This window comes from Arachis ipaensis, chromosome B9 (assembly GCF_059453495.1).
Source record: "Arachis ipaensis isolate K30076 ecotype BB chromosome B9, ASM5945349v1, whole genome shotgun sequence".
Classification (NCBI taxonomy): domain Eukaryota; kingdom Viridiplantae; phylum Streptophyta; class Magnoliopsida; order Fabales; family Fabaceae; genus Arachis; species Arachis ipaensis.
In genome coordinates, this window is record NC_142444.1 from 30059893 (window position 1) to 30078233 (window position 18341).

At 38.3% G+C, this 18341-nt stretch overlaps 1 long non-coding RNA gene across 1 annotated transcript; it reads left to right on the plus strand.

Moving 5' to 3' along the window:
• Window positions 1-3603: 3603 nt before the first annotated feature.
• Window positions 3604-8046, plus strand: LOC110266232 (uncharacterized). Its single transcript, XR_002353308.2, has 3 exons — window positions 3604-4188; window positions 4313-4506; window positions 6482-8046. It is a non-coding gene; the product is annotated as an uncharacterized LOC110266232 (long non-coding RNA).
• Window positions 8047-18341: the final 10295 nt, after the last annotated feature.

Sequence of the window (18341 nt, forward strand, 5' to 3'; positions counted from 1 at the left end):
GCTTAACCAATGCTCCTGCGACCTTCTGTACCTTGATGAACGAGATCTTTTGACCTTACCTTGATCGGTTTGTAGTGGTCTACTTGGATGATATTGTTGTTTATAGCAATACTTCGGAGGAACATGTGGAACACTTAGGAACTGTGTTTAAGATCCTGTGAGAGAATAACCTATATGTGAAGAAAGAAAAGTGTTCCTTTGCAAGGGACGAAGTCTACTTCTTGGGACATATCATTAAAGATGGAACTCTCTCCATGGATCAAGAAAAGGTGAAGGCTATCAAAGAATGGGAGCTGCCAAACAAGGTATCTGAATTGAGGTCATTTCTTGGGTTGGCTAATTATTATCGGAAGTTTATCAAGAGATACTCCACCAAGGTTGCACCATTAACTGATCTTCTCAAGAATAATCACTCTTGAAAATGGTCAAAGGAGTGTCAAAAGACCTTTGATGAGTTGAAGGCTGCTATCACAGAAGGACCAGTACTAGCACTACTTGACTACTCAAAGGTGTTTAAAGTCCACACTGATGCTTCTGACTACGCTATTGGAGGGGTTCTGATGCAAGAAAGACATCTTATTGTCTTCGAGAGTCGCAAGTTGAATGATACAGAGAGACGATACACTATCCAAGAGAAGGAGATGACTGCAGTGGTGCATTGTCTGAGAACTTGGCGTCACTACTTGCTTGGTTCACACTTCATCGTCAAGACAGACAATGTAGCTACAAGCTACTTCCACACTCAGAAAAGTTTAAGCCCCAAACAATCTAGGTGGAAAGATTTTTAGTTGAGTTTGATTTCAAATTTGAATACAAGTCAGGGAAGACTAAGTGGTAGCAGATGCGCTGAGCCGCAAGGCTGAGTTGGCAACCATTTCCATGGTCAAAGGAGATATTTTGCATACCATCAAGGAAGGGTTGCATCATGAAGACCAAGATGAACTGAGTAGAGGTGACTCGAGTCGTGCTCCGCTTGTGGTGATTAGATCCTTTGATAAAGAAATCGAAGAAATCCTAGCTAATTGCGTCGTGTGACGAAGAGGAGTACCACCAAGTATCCAATACTTGATCAAGTGGAAAGGACTCCCAATAACCGAAGCTAGCTGGGAAAGTCGTGAAGATCTGTGGCAATTCCAAGAACACCTAGAGCGCTACCATGAACAGAACGCGACGAGGACGTCTGCGTATTAGGTGGGGGAGAATGTCACAGTAAATTTTAGAAGGTTAAATTTAACAGTGTTTGTAGGGTTTTCTAGAGTATTTGAGAATGCTCTAGATGGTTTCGAAACGTTCTAGAAGGTCCTAGAAGGTCCCGAAATACCCTAGAAGGTTTTAGAAGACTCTAGAAGATCATAGAATATTCTAGAAGAGTGTGGATGTATATAGAAGTATGAAGAGTAGTATGGAACAATCTAGAAGTATTTAGAAAGTATTGGTAGGATAGATATTTGTAAAGAAGGTTCTAGATGATTAATCTGGACCGTTGATTAGATTTAATCCTAACCATTCATTGAGGAGGTGGATGGCTATAAATAGGAGGTGAGAGTTAGTGTGAGTAACTTGTAATAAACACTTGAGTAATAAAGTGTTCTTTCCACCAAAACTTTCTTTCTCTTGTGTTCTCTTGTGTTCTTACCTTTCTTGCTAAATACTGAGGGTTAGGCTGACTTGGTCTTAGCTCAAGAGGTTGAGTAAGTCCGAGTGCCGACACGGTAGTGTTGGAGTATTTCCAAGGCCGTGACAGTGTGTCTCAAAAAATTAATTCTAAATTTTGAATATAACTATGCTAATTTAACTTTTCTTTTTTATTTGTCTGTAGTGTAAGTTTTTTTTATATATTTCTCTAATTATCAAGAATATGAGCTGTTCGAATTTGGAATCATTATTACATTATAAATTTATGATACTGCGAAGCATTGAACTTGTGAAAATATTGCAAGTTGAATTTGTATTTTTTTTGGAAAAAGGTAAAACTGGTGATAATTTGAAAATAAAAAATATTATAGGTATAGTAAAAATCAATTATTATATATTTATGTATAAGTATATATTACTTAATTTATTTTTAATTTAGTATCCTAATATATATTTTATATGAATGTCTGATTTAGTGATGAATTTTTTATGAACACATATTTTAAAGTTAAAATTATGTTTTTTGTATACTGAAAAAAAGAGAGTAAAAATCAAGTATCAAATTAGTCGTCACTCATATAAACTATATATTAAAATACAAAATACATATTAAAAATGTTCAGTTCTTCGGGCTCCGGACGGGTCGGTGGAGCTCTGATGGTGGAATGATGGGAACCAGCCTTGGTGTAGGTCCCAAGAGAGGTGTCCTGAGGCTTCACGATCCCGAGCTGTTGAGGAGGGGGGTGCCACCTGCAAAAATACTCCGACACTCAAGTCAGAAGAGGATCTGGGTGGCTATGGGAGTGAGTATGGTAGTGACATACCCTGGGGGAAGGGTAGGGCCCTCCCCATTTATACCTTGTTAGAGGGGTGGGTCCCATGAGGATAGACCCACCTTCCTAGAACTTTCATCGCTCCAGTTATGAGGTAGCTGACTTTCACAGGAGGAGAGGTGTCCGGGTCAGGGTCCGGGCGTGTGATGCCCCATAGACCGGCCGCTCGGGTCGGGCGAGATCGAGTGTTGGGCCGGGTCGGCTATGAGGCCAGCTGGGCTGGGCCGCAACAGTGCCCCCAACGCGCCAGCTATGGCCGTGAGCACCGTGGTTGGGGCGTTCAGTTCCTCTTTGTGTGTGTTGTCGCTTTGCCGGTTGCTTGGGTCGGGCGAGATTGAGTGTTTGGCTGGGTCGGCTATGAGGCCAGCTGGGCTGGGCCGCAATAGTATAGTGGTGTTATAGTATAGTGGTGAGTATTTCCGCTTGTCACGCGGACGACCCGAGTTCGATCCCCGGCAACGGCACCAGCCGGTCGCTTGTAATAACCCTAGTTTTTGAAAATCAAATAATTAGTTATTTGTTGATAATTTTATTCTAAGAAAATTATTTTACTAAAGGTAATTAAATGGAGTTTCATGATAATTGAAGTTTAAATTAATTAGAATTTTTATATAATCTTTATTAGATATTTGGTATAATTGAAATTATAATTTTGATAATTGAAAAATAAGAAGATTTGTATAATTTAATTTAAATAAATTCTATTTTGAATGAATTATGTTATTAATTTGAACTTCTAGAAAATGATTTTATTAAAAATGATTAGATTGATATTTATAAATACTTTAAGTTTAAGTCAATTAATATTTTTGTACAATTTTTATTATTAGTTATTTTACAATTTGAAATTAAAGTTTTGGTGATAGAAAAATAATAAAAAGTTATATAATTTAATTTGAATAATTAATATTGAGTCTAAACTATATTTTATGAAAATGTGATTAATATGCTTATTTTATAATTTAAATTAGAAACAATTAATTCAACTTAGCAATATGTTGATAAATAATGTTCTTAAATATTTTTAAGAGAGTATATTTGGTTTTAAAATTACTCTACCCTCCAATTTTATCAAAATATATATTCATATCTATCCATATTCCTTTATAAAATTCCTAATTTCTAATCCTAATTTGCAAATTGAATCAGAAACCCTAATTTCCAAATTAATTAAGAAACCCTAACCCTCCCCCACTCTCCTTAGCAGCAGCCGTTGGCCACACTTCCTTCCCCTAACAGTCATACAACACCCACGTAGCTGAGAAAGAAAGGCAGAAATGGAAAGGGAGAAGAGATAGAGCTTGGAATCAGAGAAGTAGAGGGAGCCGCACTCTGCACTGTCCAGCTCGCCGCCACCGCCGCGTCTCGCCTGCGCCGTCGCCTCTACTGAGTGGTTGCCGTCATCACGCGAGAAAGGAGAAGGAGCTCCCAAGGGGTCGTTGAGCCGCTACGGTCACCGTCGTCTCGGCTGTTCCCACCGCCGTTGGATCCGTCACGCGCGTCGTCGTCCGAGGAGCCACCGTCGTCCTTGCTCGTCGTCTCCCTTAGAGCCGTCGCCGTCGAGGGCCAGTAGAGAGAGAAACGCGAGAGTCAGGGTCGCCACCGAGAAGAGAAGGAGCTGTGTTCCACGCCACCGTCGCCACCGATCCACAGCCACCACCGCGAGGGTTCTGTCGTCGTCGTTCCAGTGCCATCGTTTATGCCGTTCGTCGCCACCACCGTGAGTAAATTCCGCCGCTGGTACTAGTTGAAATGCCGAAGTTGCTGTTTTGATTCTGATGTAATTCGTCCTTGCCTCTGCTCATTGTTGTCCTCTGTTCTACTTCTGCTTGTGATTTTCGTAGTTACCAGAGTCTCTGCCGCCGTGGATACTACCATTGGAGTCGCTAGGAACCAATTTCTGGAGATGCTCTTGATGATTCTGATGCTGCTACGTAGGTTCCGAGCTACTGTGTTGTTGCCAGAGGAAGGGAACTCATAGGAAAAACGTCACCGAGGCTGCTGCTTGGTTTGATTGCGTCGTTAATGCGACATTGAGGTAGGGGATTTATTTTAAAATTAACAGTTTTAACTTATGAATGCCAATGAGGTTTAGTGAGTAATTGCAAATGATTCATAAATATGATTAATTGATAGGAATAAGCTTGGTTTGAGGTTGTGAAATTTGGATTAAGTTTGATATTGAGATGATATTCTAGTGATTTAATTAGTTTAATGAGTTTAGATTATGGCTGTGAATGTTACTGGGTTTTGTTATTATGAGTAATTAATTTGACAAGATTAATTTTGGTTAATGCTGTGACTGATATTGGTTTTCTGATTTTGATGACTTTGTTGAAAAATTCTGATTTTATATGATATTGCTGAATTGGTTGAAATGTGGTTGTGAATGGTGATCCATTTGAAAATACTTGTTAAATTGAAATTTGATAAGTTAACTATTGAAAAGTTGTCGTATTGATAATTGATGAATTGAGTTGGATTTGTGTTTGGTTTGGGATCATTGTGATAATGGTTTGAGTTGTGGCTGTATTTTGAATATTGAGACTAAGCATTTGCTGTTGATTTTAGTAATCTGATATGTTGGAATGGCTGTGAAATTGACTTGCGACTGGTTGGAATTGGTTTTGATGCTTGTTAATGTTGATTCGTGATTAATTAGAATTAAGTTTGAGAATTGTTGAAAGATTGAAGCTTAATTATTAAATTTATCTTATGAAATCTGAATCTAAAGATAAAAACAGTAACTCTAAAAAGTATAAGGATAACTTGTGATAATTGGATATGGAGTTGAAATTTTTTTGGAAAACATAGCAGTTGGTTGTAAGAGAACTTGGCTTTTGTGAATAATACATACTTTGGGTGTTTTGGTGTCAATATTGCTAAGATTTTGGTTAAGTTAGGTGATAATATGTTTTGGGAATTTGAAAAGTGAAAAAATGTTAGTCCTTTGGTTAAAATAATTGATGAATTGATAAAATGGAAGTTATTGATGGATTATGTGGAAATTTGCTATGAATTGGTAAGAATGGAATTGGATTAATGGATTATGTGGGAATCGCAGAGTATAATTGAAATACTATTTATCATGAGTTGTGAATTTCTGATTGATTGAGAATCTTCTATTTGATAATTGTTGAGAAAGGATTGTTGAATTGTTAAGAAAAAGGGAACCCGTAAGGGTGGTTAAGTCCGAGTTTTAGGGGAGGTGCTGCCGAAATTTTATAAAATATCTGAGGTTTCATTTGAAAAGTTATTTTAGAAGCTTTGAATTTGGAAAATTATATTACTTGAGTTTTATTTAGTTAAGAAAAGAATTATAATATTTTGAGTTTGATTTACCAAGGAAAGGTCTATGTTTCGAATTTGAGTTATTTAAAAAGAAATTATGTTTTGAGTTTGATTCAATATAGAAAAAAGTTATGATTTGGGCTTAAAGTAAAGGATTACCTTTTAGAGATTTGTGAATTTATATTATAACATTTGAGTTGGAATATTAAAGAGAAAGATGATTTTCTTGAGTTTTTTGATAGAGAATTAAACTGGAAAACAATTTTAAAGTTGGTTCGAGTTAAGATTTGCTAAAGTAGAAATTATGAAATGATTTGATGATTAAGATTTTTATAGACAAATGCCTGAGGAATTAAGAAAGGTTTAAGGAAAATTATTAAGAATTTAAAGGGGAAAAGAGAATGGGGAACTGATATATGGATTGTTGAGTTTTAGAAAGGAAAATGAAAAGTGATAAAAGGCGGGAAAACCCCACGAACTGCTAGTTGTTTAACTACGGGAAAAAAACCCATGAATTGATAATTGGTTAAATTCGGGAAGTACCCATGAACTGAATGATCATTGATCTCGGGAAAACCTATAAATTGTTATTTGTTTTAAATGCGGGAAAACCAACGAATTGATAATCATTGATTATGGGAATAAGCCACTAACTGTTATATGTTGATCTCGGGTATAACCCACGAACTGAGGATCATTGCATTGTTGTGTATTGATCTCAGGGAAACCCACGAACTGAGGATCATTGTTTTATTTGTGTATTGATCTCGGGGACGCCCACGAACTGAGGATCATTGTTTCCCCTTGTGCGTATATTATGGGGTCGGGCTTTGCGCCGACTGCCGGTAGTCACGAAGGAGTGGTATTCTTACCACCGACACATATGAACTAAGGACACAAAGGAAAGCCATATCTGGGACTTGTTCCTAGGTAATGTCGGGTTGCAGGGTGTAAACCGACACGTGAGGTCATGGCCTGCTTAGGATAGACATGCATCATAGTGGTTGTGCATTTGCATTTGGTTGTGTTTGCTTGTATTACTTCTCTGTGATTATGTTGTTTGTTTTTTTGTGATTTGTTTGTGTGTTGAATTGAGTTTCTTACTTGTGCTAGTAGTCTGTGAATATATAGAGATGATTAATAACTGTTTGTTGTGACTGAGAATCAATTATGAGGCTGAAAGATATTTAATATGACAAATTTTGTGATTGAGATCTGTTTTGAGTTTAGGAATTTAAAGAAAGTAATTATTTACCTAAAGTAAGATTAAAAAGTATTTCAAAGGGTTTGACAAAGATAGTTTTATTAAGCAAAGTTAATTATTTGCGTGTTAATCACTACTTTTACGGCATTCCCATTCCCTACTGAGAACGTGTGGTTTGTTCTCACTCCAAAATCTTCCCCCTTTCAGTGACAGATAAACCCATATTTTATGATTCATCTTGTGCTCAATTAAGTGTTTTTATCAATTCTTCACCCACTTATTCATGAAAATTACATGGTTTTACTATTCCTTCCTTATTTTATGATATATGTGAAAACATGTTTCTTATGCTTTGAAAATATTAAATTTAATTATCCTTTATTACCATTCGATGCCATGATTTGTGTGTTAAGTATTTTTAGGCCTCATAGGGCAGGAATGGCTTATTGGACAGAAAGGAAACATACAAAAATAGAAGGAAAGCACAAAAATGGAGTTTTGAAGAAAAGGTAGTGACGCGCACGCGTGGATGACGCGGATGCGTGCCTAGCGCAAAATGGTAGCGACGCGTACGCGTGGACAACGCGGATGCGTGCCTTGAGCAGAACGCAAATGATGCGTACACGTGACAAGGAAAAACTCCAAATAACGCGAACGCGTGACCCACGCGCACGCGTGACAGACACCACGTGCAGGAATCTACAGAAAATGCCCTCAACGATTTCTGGGCCCCTTTTGGCCTAGATCCAAGCCCAGAAACACAGAATAGAAGCCATAGAATGGGAAAATCAACAAGAAGAATTCAGAAACTTCATTATTCACATAATTTTAGGTTTTAGATGTAGTTTTTAGAGAGAGAGGCTCTCTCCTCTCTCTTAGGATTAGGATTTAGGATTTCTATTATGATTAGGCTACTTCTCTTCAATCACAGGTTCAATGTTCTTTAATTTATGTTTCTCTTTTACTTTTATTTACTCTAATGCTTTTATTTGTATTTGACTTATGTTGCCCAATTGGCTTATGAACTCTTCATGTTAAGATTTGAATATTCTATTTAATGCAATTTGAGGTATTTCAGATTAAGGATTGTTTTATTCTATTTATGATGCTTTTAATTTAATTTAGATTTATTTTTTTCTTTTGGCTTTGGTTAAGTAATTGGTGACACTTGAGTTATCAAACTCAGCAGTTGATTGAGATTTGGGAATTGCTGATTGATTTGGATCGCTCTAAAGCTAGTCTTTCCACAGGAGTTGACTAGGACTTGAGGATCAAATTAATTAGTCGACTTGACTTTCCTTTATTTAGTAAGGGTTAACTAAGTGGGAGCAATAACTATTCTCATCATTCCTGATAAGGATAACTAGGATAGGATTTTTAGTTCTCATACCTTGCCAAGAGATTTTTCTAATTATTAATCTATTTTTCTTGCCATTTAAATTACTTGTTCCTTATTTTAAAAACCCAAAACAAAATATACTTTTTCCATAACCAATAATAAACATACTTCCCTGCAATTCCTTGAGAAGACGACCCGAGGTTTGAATACTTCGGTTATAAATTTTATTGGGTTTGCTTAAGTGACAAACAAGTTTTTGTATGAAAGGATTATTGCTTGGTTTAGAAACTATACTAGCAACGAGAATTTATTGTGAATTCTAAACCATCAATCTTCAGTTCATCAAAATGGTGCCGTTGCCGGAGAATTGTAACTGTGTGCCTTATTATTGGTTTTTGTAAATATTTTCTTTTACCTGTTTATTTGTTTTTATTTTCGTTTTTAATTTTTATTAGCTACTATGAGTTCTCACCCCTATCGCTTTGAGTTTGGTTCTAATATTGTTGAAAGGAATGGAAGCTATAACAGGAACATGCATCAAGGTCAAAACAATCAGAGATGGACGGAGCCACGAGGATCTGATCAACCTTTTAGGCAACAAAACCTTCCAAAGTACCATGGACGACGACCATTCAACAATGCATGTCGAGACAATAGTTATGTTGGACCCCTTCGTGACAACCATCACCCATCAAATTACTATGGTCAGGAGCCATTCCGAGGTGCGTACCAAGATGATAGATATGGTGGATCCCCTTGTAGTTACCAATAAGTGCCATCATATGCCCATAAACCACCTCCTCAACATAGCTATGAACTACCACACTCACAAGCCCCCTACCACCATTCACCTCCATATGACCCTAACCCATATCCACCCCAATTCCAATCCAATTACTCCCAAGAATCACCATTTCCCTATGCACCATGTCCATATCCATCAACCCAAGAATCACGGGAGCGTCTCAAGGAAACAGTGGAAAAATTTCATGCAATTATTCACCAACTGGAGCAAGCGATCAATCGATTACCTTTCAGACGTTCGGACACTCAAGGAACCCCCATGGCTTCATGTGGACAATCTAATGAAGAACGTAGCATGAAGGAGATACTAGAAACTTCGATGGACAATAAGGAGCATGATTTTGTACTGGAACAAGTGGAGAAAGCCGAAATTATCGAAGAAGAAGAATTGGTTGAAGACTTAGGAGATGCTGAACCTCCATGGGAATCCAGAATTGTGGAGAGTTTCATCAAGAAATTTGCAATTGATGCTAAGGAGGATAGTGCACAACCCCCAAAGCAGGTATCTTATGAAGAACTGGACGGAACAACTCAAGAAGCGAGTTTCCTTGATAATGATAATCACGAGTCAAGTTCTCCTAGTAATGAACTTACATCCGCAAGTGAATTTTTTGAGATTGAAGAATCTTCCCCAAGTGAATACGAAGATGATGCGGAGGTAGACTTTTCTCAACCTCCAAATTATGACTTGAGTGATGAGGAAGATATCGAAGACTTTGATCAAGACGTGGTTGCAGTTGAGGAAGTTTGCAAGGAAGTAGAGGAATTCACAGAAGAATACAAGGGAGTAGAGCTTGCAAAACCACTGGAAACACCTATTCCAAGGCCATTACCACCCAATACAAATTTCAAGTGGGTAAAATCCTTATCCCTTATCTTTACTTTTCCACTTGAATATGGTTTGCTTGAAAGAGATGGCCAGCTTAGAGCTCTTTGCGGCTTTAAGAGTAAAAGAGAAATGGTCTATACTCAGAGCTGGTATGCAAGATTCAATAAGGTTCCACGCTTCAATTTGTCGTCCAAGGATTGGTCTCAAGTTCGATTGCATGGGTCTCAGAAGATGTTTGGTCATCTTAGTGAGAATACAAATTCCGTACCGCACGGCTGGATAGATGTAAATAGAAACAATGGCGGATACAAAAACAAGGTTTGGGATCCTGGGATTCATTTAGACAGTCAACACCCGTGGAGCCTGAACCCCTGCTTTGATCTACTCAAGGGCTTTACGTGCCTTGTTTGGGACCCCGGAGGCTGTTGGCATTCCAAACATTGGTGGAGATTTTTGGATGAATTCAAGCACAAGCCACTATAACAGGGAGCTCAGCAAATGTCCAACTTAAGGACTTTAACCAAAAGTGTTAGGTGGGAGATAACCCACCGTGGTATGATCGTTCCTTTTTCACTTTTAATTTTATTTCATTTTGTTTATTTTTAAGTTTTATTTTATTCTATTTTATTGAACCTGGAATTATTCATAACATCCATATTAGCACTGCATCTGGTATATTGCATACTACATATTGCATAAAAAAAATGCACCCCATGCGTGCACCTGGGCCACGCGTGGGCGTCGATTTGAAATCGACGTAACAATCCAACGCCCAGAAAGTTGGGTTAGAATCGTGCGGCTGGTATGCGTTAGGCACAAATTGGGCCATGCGAACGCGTCAACGATGCGAATGCGTCACTTTCACTTCACACATACCACACGAAAGCGTGGGCGACGCATACGCGTCGCGTAGTAATCATTGCCCCCTAAATGGAAACAGAGAGTTGTGCCAAAATGACGCTGGAATTGTGCGTTTAGCACAACTCTGAGCGACGCGTACGCGTGCCTCACGCGTACGCGTCACTTTCATTATCCCTCAATCACGCGATCGTGTCAATGACGCGTCCGTGTCATTGCCTTCTCGCCCTAACCACGCGTTCGTGTTATCCACGCGCCCGCGTGGATTTAAATACACTTATCCCCTTCGACGCGAAACCCTACCCCTTTCGCGTCCCAAAACCCCCTTTTTCCTCTGCACTCTCCCTCTTCCCCTCTGCAACCACCAACCAGCACCACCACCCCACCACCACCGTCGCCGCACCACCACCACCGCGCCGCGCCGCCACCACCGCGCCGTCCTCGCAGAACCCTCCTCCTACTTTCTCTTCTTCTTCCATCCTTCTCCCATTCCACCCTCAACCCTCCACTGCCTCCCAGCCCCAGCACCGAACCGCCACCACCGTCGCCGCGCCCCCACCGGCCACCACGCCACCACAGCTCTCATCCTCCTCACCCCTTCCTCTCTTTCCCCCCGTAACCCCCCTTTCTTCACCAAGACCGCCGCACCACCCTGCCTCCACCGAACTGCCGCCGTGCCACCTCCCAGCGCCGCCGCATCGCCAGCCACCACTACCACAGTACCACCATCTCTCTAAGCCCAATTTCTGTTCCTCTACCTACCAGGTTATGCCGAACAACGATTCCTCTTTCAGTTAGTTAGTTGCATTTTTTTTTCAAAATTAGGATAGTTAGAGATGCATGATCGTAGTGGAGTTTAGGTGGTTAGGTAGCTAGGATGTGGTTTTGCACTGTTCTTGTTAATTGTTTTATCTATTTCGTAATTTTGAATTTGCTGTGATGATAATGCTGTTCATATGCTGCTCTTTACTATTCCTTAATACAGATTGAGTTTGTTTATTCTGAATTCATGAATTACTATTTGTTACTCTTTTCTGCACTACCTTATTATCATATGAACTATTTCGGCTGCTGTTTATTACCCGGGATTGTCCAATTTTTAGACGAAATGCTGCCCAATTTTTTTCAGCAAATTGTTTCACTCAACTACCATTCATGAATTAGTTTTGGAAATTTCAAATTTTGCACTAAATGGTTTTAACCAAAGCAATTAATGAATGCACGGGCTAGCTTTCTTATTGTTTCTTATTCCCTCATTCTTTAAATAAAATTATTGATGATTCTACTTTAATTTTGCAATTCTTTTCTATGATTAATCATCAATAATCTGCAATATTTACTTGAATTTGAGTTACTTGTTATTCAAATTTGTGCAATTTTAGTTAATTGGGAACCAAAACACCATGCCACTTACTTTAACTTCATTTTTAACTCTTAACTACTTTAACTTTCTAACTTCTCTATTAGCTTTCAACTAACCACTTTAAAACCACTTCAAGGCATGATTACTGTTTTTCCTGATTAACAACAATTCCGCACATCATAGATTTTGGATTGTAAATTTTTCTTCTCCAACTTTTAACTTGCATACAATCCAATATTTTACATCTATTTAACTCAATTCATGCTTATATTGCTACTTTATGCCTCTTTTGTCACTCTATGCTTAAATTGATAAATTCCTATTTGCTTACCTGTTTTCCTGCTTTAGTTCTTAAACTGTATCCTGAAATTTCTATTTTTCAGGATGTCTGACCCTAAAAGCAAAGGAAAGGGCAAGGCAACCACAGGCAAAAGGAAAAGAGGTGAATCCTCTACTTCTATATTGAATATCATCCATGATGATTCCTGGCGAGAAAAGAACTTTATCCCGCAAGAAAAGGCTAATCAATTGGTGCCTGCCACAGACCCAGTAAAGTTTGCCAACAGATACTGTGAGATGAAGTATCTGGTCTTTGCATCTTCTAGGAACCTATACCTGGAAAAGACCCTGAAAATTCCAGAAGAACTCAAACAATACACCTCAGAACAAATTAAATAGAGAGGCTGGTTCTTCTTGGAAAGGAACTTGACTAAAGTCAACTCATCCTGGGTCAGGAAATTCTACTGCAACTACTTCAAAATGTCCCTGGATGCAGTACAGCTTAGAGGCAAACAGATTCTGGTTACTGAAGAAGCAATTGAAGAAATCCTCCAGCTCCTACCTAAATCAAATCAGCCAGATAGTTACCAGAAGGCTGAAGAGGATATGAGATTCATAAGGTTTGACTGGGACGCAGTGAAGCAGAGAATAGCTATTGATCCCACTGTCCCCTGGGTCATGGGTAAGACAACAACAAACCCAAATGGCATAAAGCTTATCTACCTGAACGATGAGGCTCGGCTTTGGCAGCAGATTCTAAGTAACTACGTGATGCCGAGCACTCATGAGACTGAGGTACCAGCTACCATGATTACCCTCATCTGGTGTGTGATGGAGGGAAAAGACTTATATCTTCCCCGCTTTATCCGGTATTACATGGCCATAGTCCATGTCAGAGGCACCCTCCCTTTCCCATATTTGATCACTTAGTTGGGCCGCGGAGCTGAGGTGCCCTGGGAGATTGCTGATGAAAAGCCAACTGCCGCAAACTGCAAGAAGATTATCCCTCACAGCAGGAAGTTCCAGGCTTTAGGCTACCGACCTCCATTTCTCATTGCCTCTGCTGAGGTAGCCACATCCTCTGCTGCCCCTTCAGCACCTACTGCCCCAGCCACCACCACTGCACCCTCACCTGCTCCCGAGCCCATTTATCACCTCGTGCACCGACTCTTCGCACGGCTGGATCATGGAGCGTCGCAACAAGCAACGCTATGAGCACTTAAAGTTGATGATCCGATCCGACAGTGACATCCCCTCTGAGCCTGACACACCATCAGAGCCATCTGATGCGGAGGCGGACGATCATGAGGAGGAGGCACGTGTAGAGGCTGAGCAGGCAGGACCTGAGCAGGCTGCACCACGTCATGAGGAGCCCCATCAGATCCAGCCAGCAGATCCAGAGGTTCCTCTACAGACAGAGCCTCCGCTTCAGTAGGAAGACTCTCCGACACTCATAGAGACTGTAGACCCCCTGGCCACCACCGAGACACCAGCAGCACATCCTTCCGGAGATGACACTTCTTCACACCCAGCTTGATTGAGCATCGAGGACGATGCTATTATTTAAGTGTGGGGAGGTCGCCATCTCTGGTGAATCTTTTTGGTGAACCACTTTCGAACTCTTTTTATCCTATTTTGCTTATTTTCTGTATTTTATTTTATTTTATTTTTATCTTATTTATCCTTCAGTACTTGCACATTTTCCCTTTATTGTATTTCTGTTTACTTTATTTTACACTTTGGTTTGTATATATCTTAGATATTTAGTTTAGTTTGCACTTTTAGCTTATTAAGTTGTGATATAGAAAATATGGATTAATTAGCTTAGTTTACCCTTTTAGCATATGATAATTTGGTTTAATTGAAAATAAAAAGAGTAAACTAGAAACTTTAGTATAACAGAATCACAACAATCCACACACCTTATATATATATAGCAATAAATGTTGGTTAATTGACAACATTTTTCAAGGAAAATACTAAATTTTATAAAAGCCATTCTAAGATTCATATTAAGTTGAATGGAAACTCTTGATTTCTACTTGAATGACATAGATAACTGATATATGGTTTTTGAGCCAAAGAACACACAACCCGTGAATTTTTGAGCTTAATTGTATGGTTTTTAACCATAAATTTCATTCCTGTGTGTTTCGTACTTTTTTTTTATGCTTGCAATCTTTACTTTGTTTCAATCTATATGTCCAATATAGAATGTAGATACATACCTGCATATGATTGAGGCCATTATTTGTGGTTTACTCACTTATCCCAAATAAACATATCCTTTTATGTCACCCTTGTTAGCCCCCTTGAGCCTTTTAACCCCCCTTTTGTTCTATAACCACATCACTAACCTTAAGCAGAAAAACAAATTAAAAATTCCAAATTGAGTCTTTGGTTAGCTTAAGATAGAGATTGTGCATCAACTAAGTGTGGAAAAATTTATGGGAACATGGGATGATAGGAAAAATGTATTAAGTTAATAAAATAATCAGAAATTTGGGAACATGCTCATGCGAAACCAAAATAATTAAAATACCATGTGCATTGAAAATATTGTGTTTAAGATTAAAAAAAATCCCTTTTAATTAAATAAATAAATAAGAGGACAAAATCACCCCAATAATAAGTTTAGTAAAGGAATCAATGTACATGGAGGTAAAATCAAAATAAACTTGGTGCATGAGTATGTGACACAAAAGTGGGAAAATTATGGGAAGACTAGGATAATTTTTAAATTTTTAATAGAGTATGTATATGTTAGGTGAGATCTTAGACTAATCAAGGATTCAATTTATAGCTCACTTAGCCTCATATATATCCTCACCTTTACCTTGGCCCCATTACAACCTTGAAAAAGACCTCATGATGTTTGTATGCATACATTATATAATTGTTGATTGTTTAGATGAAGAACAAAGTTTTAGAAAGCATGAATAGAAAAGAGTAAGAGTGATCAACCCCAAACACTGAGTGACTAGAGAGTAAACACCAATCCAGTGAGGGTCCAATAGCTCATCTCCATATATCCAAATTTAATTATCAATTGTCTTGCAAGTTTGTGAATTCATTTAACACAACTCAATTGTGAAAGTGCTTTAACATGATTTAGGCTTGGCTATGCATATATGATTCCTTGAAAATATAAATCAAATTAACCACATGTAAGCTCTATATATATAGGTGGATAGTAATTAGAATTGTATGATTCATGTAGGTAGCTTGCATTTAGGATAGATTACATTGCATAAAATTCCACCATTCTACCTTCACTCTTTCTCTTGGATTCAGCATGAGGACATGCTATTGTTTAAGTGTGGGGAGGTTGATAAACTCATATTTTATGATTCATCTTGTGCTCAATTAAGTGTTTTTATCAATTCTTCACCCACTTATTCATGTAAATTGCATGGTTTTACTATTCCTTCCTTATTTTATGATATATGTGAAAACATGTTTCCTATACTTTGAAAATATTAAATTCAATTATCCTTTATTACCATTCGATGCCGTGATTTGTGTGTTAAGTATTTTCAGGCCTCATAGGGCAGGAATGGCTTAGTGGACAGAAAGGAAACATACAAAAATAGAAGGAAAGCACAAAAATGGAGTTTTGAAGAAAAGGCAGCGACGCGCACGTGTGGATGATGCGGACGCATGCCTAGCGCAAAATGGCAGCGACGCGTACGCATGGACGACGCGAACACGTGCCTTGAGCAGAATGCAAATGACGTGTACGCGTGACTGACGCGTACGCGTGACAAGGAAAAACTCCAAATGACGTGAAGGTGTGACCCACGCGCACGCGTGACAGACGCCACGTGCAGGAATCTACAGAAAATGCCCTCAGCGATTTCTGGGCCCTTTTTTGGCCCAGATCCAAGCCCAGAAATACAGAATAGAAGCCAGAGAATGGGAAAATCAACAAGAAGAATTCAGAAACTTCATTATTCACATAATTTTAGGTTTTAGATGTAGTTTTTAGAGAGAGGCTCTCTCCTCTCTCTTAGGATTAGGATTTAGGATTTCTATTATGATTAGGCTACTTCTCTTCAATCACAGGTTCAATGTTCTTTAATTTATGTTTCTCTTTTACTTTTATTTACTCTAATGCTTTTATTTGTATTTGACTTATGTTGCCCAATTGGCTTATGAACTCTTCATGTTAAGATTTGAATATTCTATTTAATGCAATTTGAGGTATTTCAGATTAAGGATTGTTTTATTCTATTTATGATGCTTTCAATTTAATTTAGATTTATTTTTTCCTTTTGGCTTTGGTTAAGTAATTAGTGACACTTGAGTTATCAAACTCAGCAGTTGATTGAGATTTGGGAATTGCTAATTGATTTGGATCGTTCTAAAGCTAGTCTTTCCACAGGAGTTGACTAGGACTTGAGGATCAAATTAATTAGTCGACTTGACTTTCCTTTATTTAGTAAGGATTAACTAAGTGGGAGCAATAATAATTCTCATCATTCCTAATAAGGATAACTAGGATAGGATTTCCAGTTCTCATACCTTGCCAATAGATTTTTCTAATTATTAATCTATTTTTCTTGCCATTTAAATTACTTGTTCCTTATTTTAAAAATCCAAAACAAAATATACTTTTTCCATAACCAATAATAAATCATACTTCCCTGCAATTCCTTGAGAAGACGACCCGAGGTTTGAATACTTCGGTTATAAATTTTATTGGGTTTGCTTAAGTGACAAACGAGTTTTTGTATGAAAGGATTATTTCTTGGTTTAGAAACTATACTAGCAACGAGAATTTATTGTGAATTCTAAACCATCAATCTTCAGTTCATCAAAATGGCGCCGTTGCCGGAAAATTGCAACTGTGTGCCTTATTATTGATTTTTGTAAATATTTTCTTTTACCTGTTTATTTGTTTTTATTTTCGTTTTTAATTTTTATTAGCTACTATGAGTTCTCACCCCTATCGCTTTGAGTTTGGTTCTAATATTGTTGAAAGGAATGGAAGCTATAACAGGAACATGCATCAAGGTCAAAACAATCAGAGATGGACGGAGCCACAAGGATCTGAGGGCCAGCAGAGAGAGAAACGCAAGAGTCAGGGTCACCACCAAGAAGAGAAGGAGTTGTGTTCCACGCCACCGTCGCCACCGATCCACAGCCACCACCGCGAGGGTTCTGTCGCCATCATTCCAGTGCCATCGTTTGTGCCCTTCATCGCCACCGCCGTGAGTAAAGTCCGCCGTTGGTACTAGTTGAAACACTGAAGTTGCTGTTTTGATTCTGATGTAATTCGTCCTTGCTTCTGCTCATTGTTGTCCTTTGTTCTGCTTCTGCTTGTGATTTTCGTAGTTACCGGAGTCTCTGTCGCCGTGGATACTGCCATTGGAGTCGCTAGGAACCAATTTTTGGAGCTGCTCTTGATGATTCTGATGCTGCTACGTAGGCTCCGAGCTGCTATGTTGTTGCCAGAGGAAGGGAACTCATAGGAAAAATGTCACCGAGGCTGCTGTTTGGTTTGATTGCGTTGTTAATGCGACATTGAGGTAGGGGATTTATTTTAAAATTAACAGTTTTAAATTATGAATGCTAATGAGGTTTAGTGAGTAATTGTAAATAATTCATAAATATGATTAATTGATAAGAATAAGCTTAGTTTGAGGTTGTGAAATTTGGATTAAGTTTGATATTGAGATGATATTCTAGTGATTTAATTAGTTTAATGAGTTTAGGTTATGGCTATGAATGTTACTGGGTTTTGTTATTGTGAGTAATTAATTTGACAAGATTAATTTTGGTTAATGCTGTGACTGATATTGGTTTTTTGATTTTGATGGCTTTGTTGAAAAATTCTGATTTTATATGATATTGCTGAATTGGTTGAAATGTGGTTGTGAATAGTGATCTATTTGAAAATACTT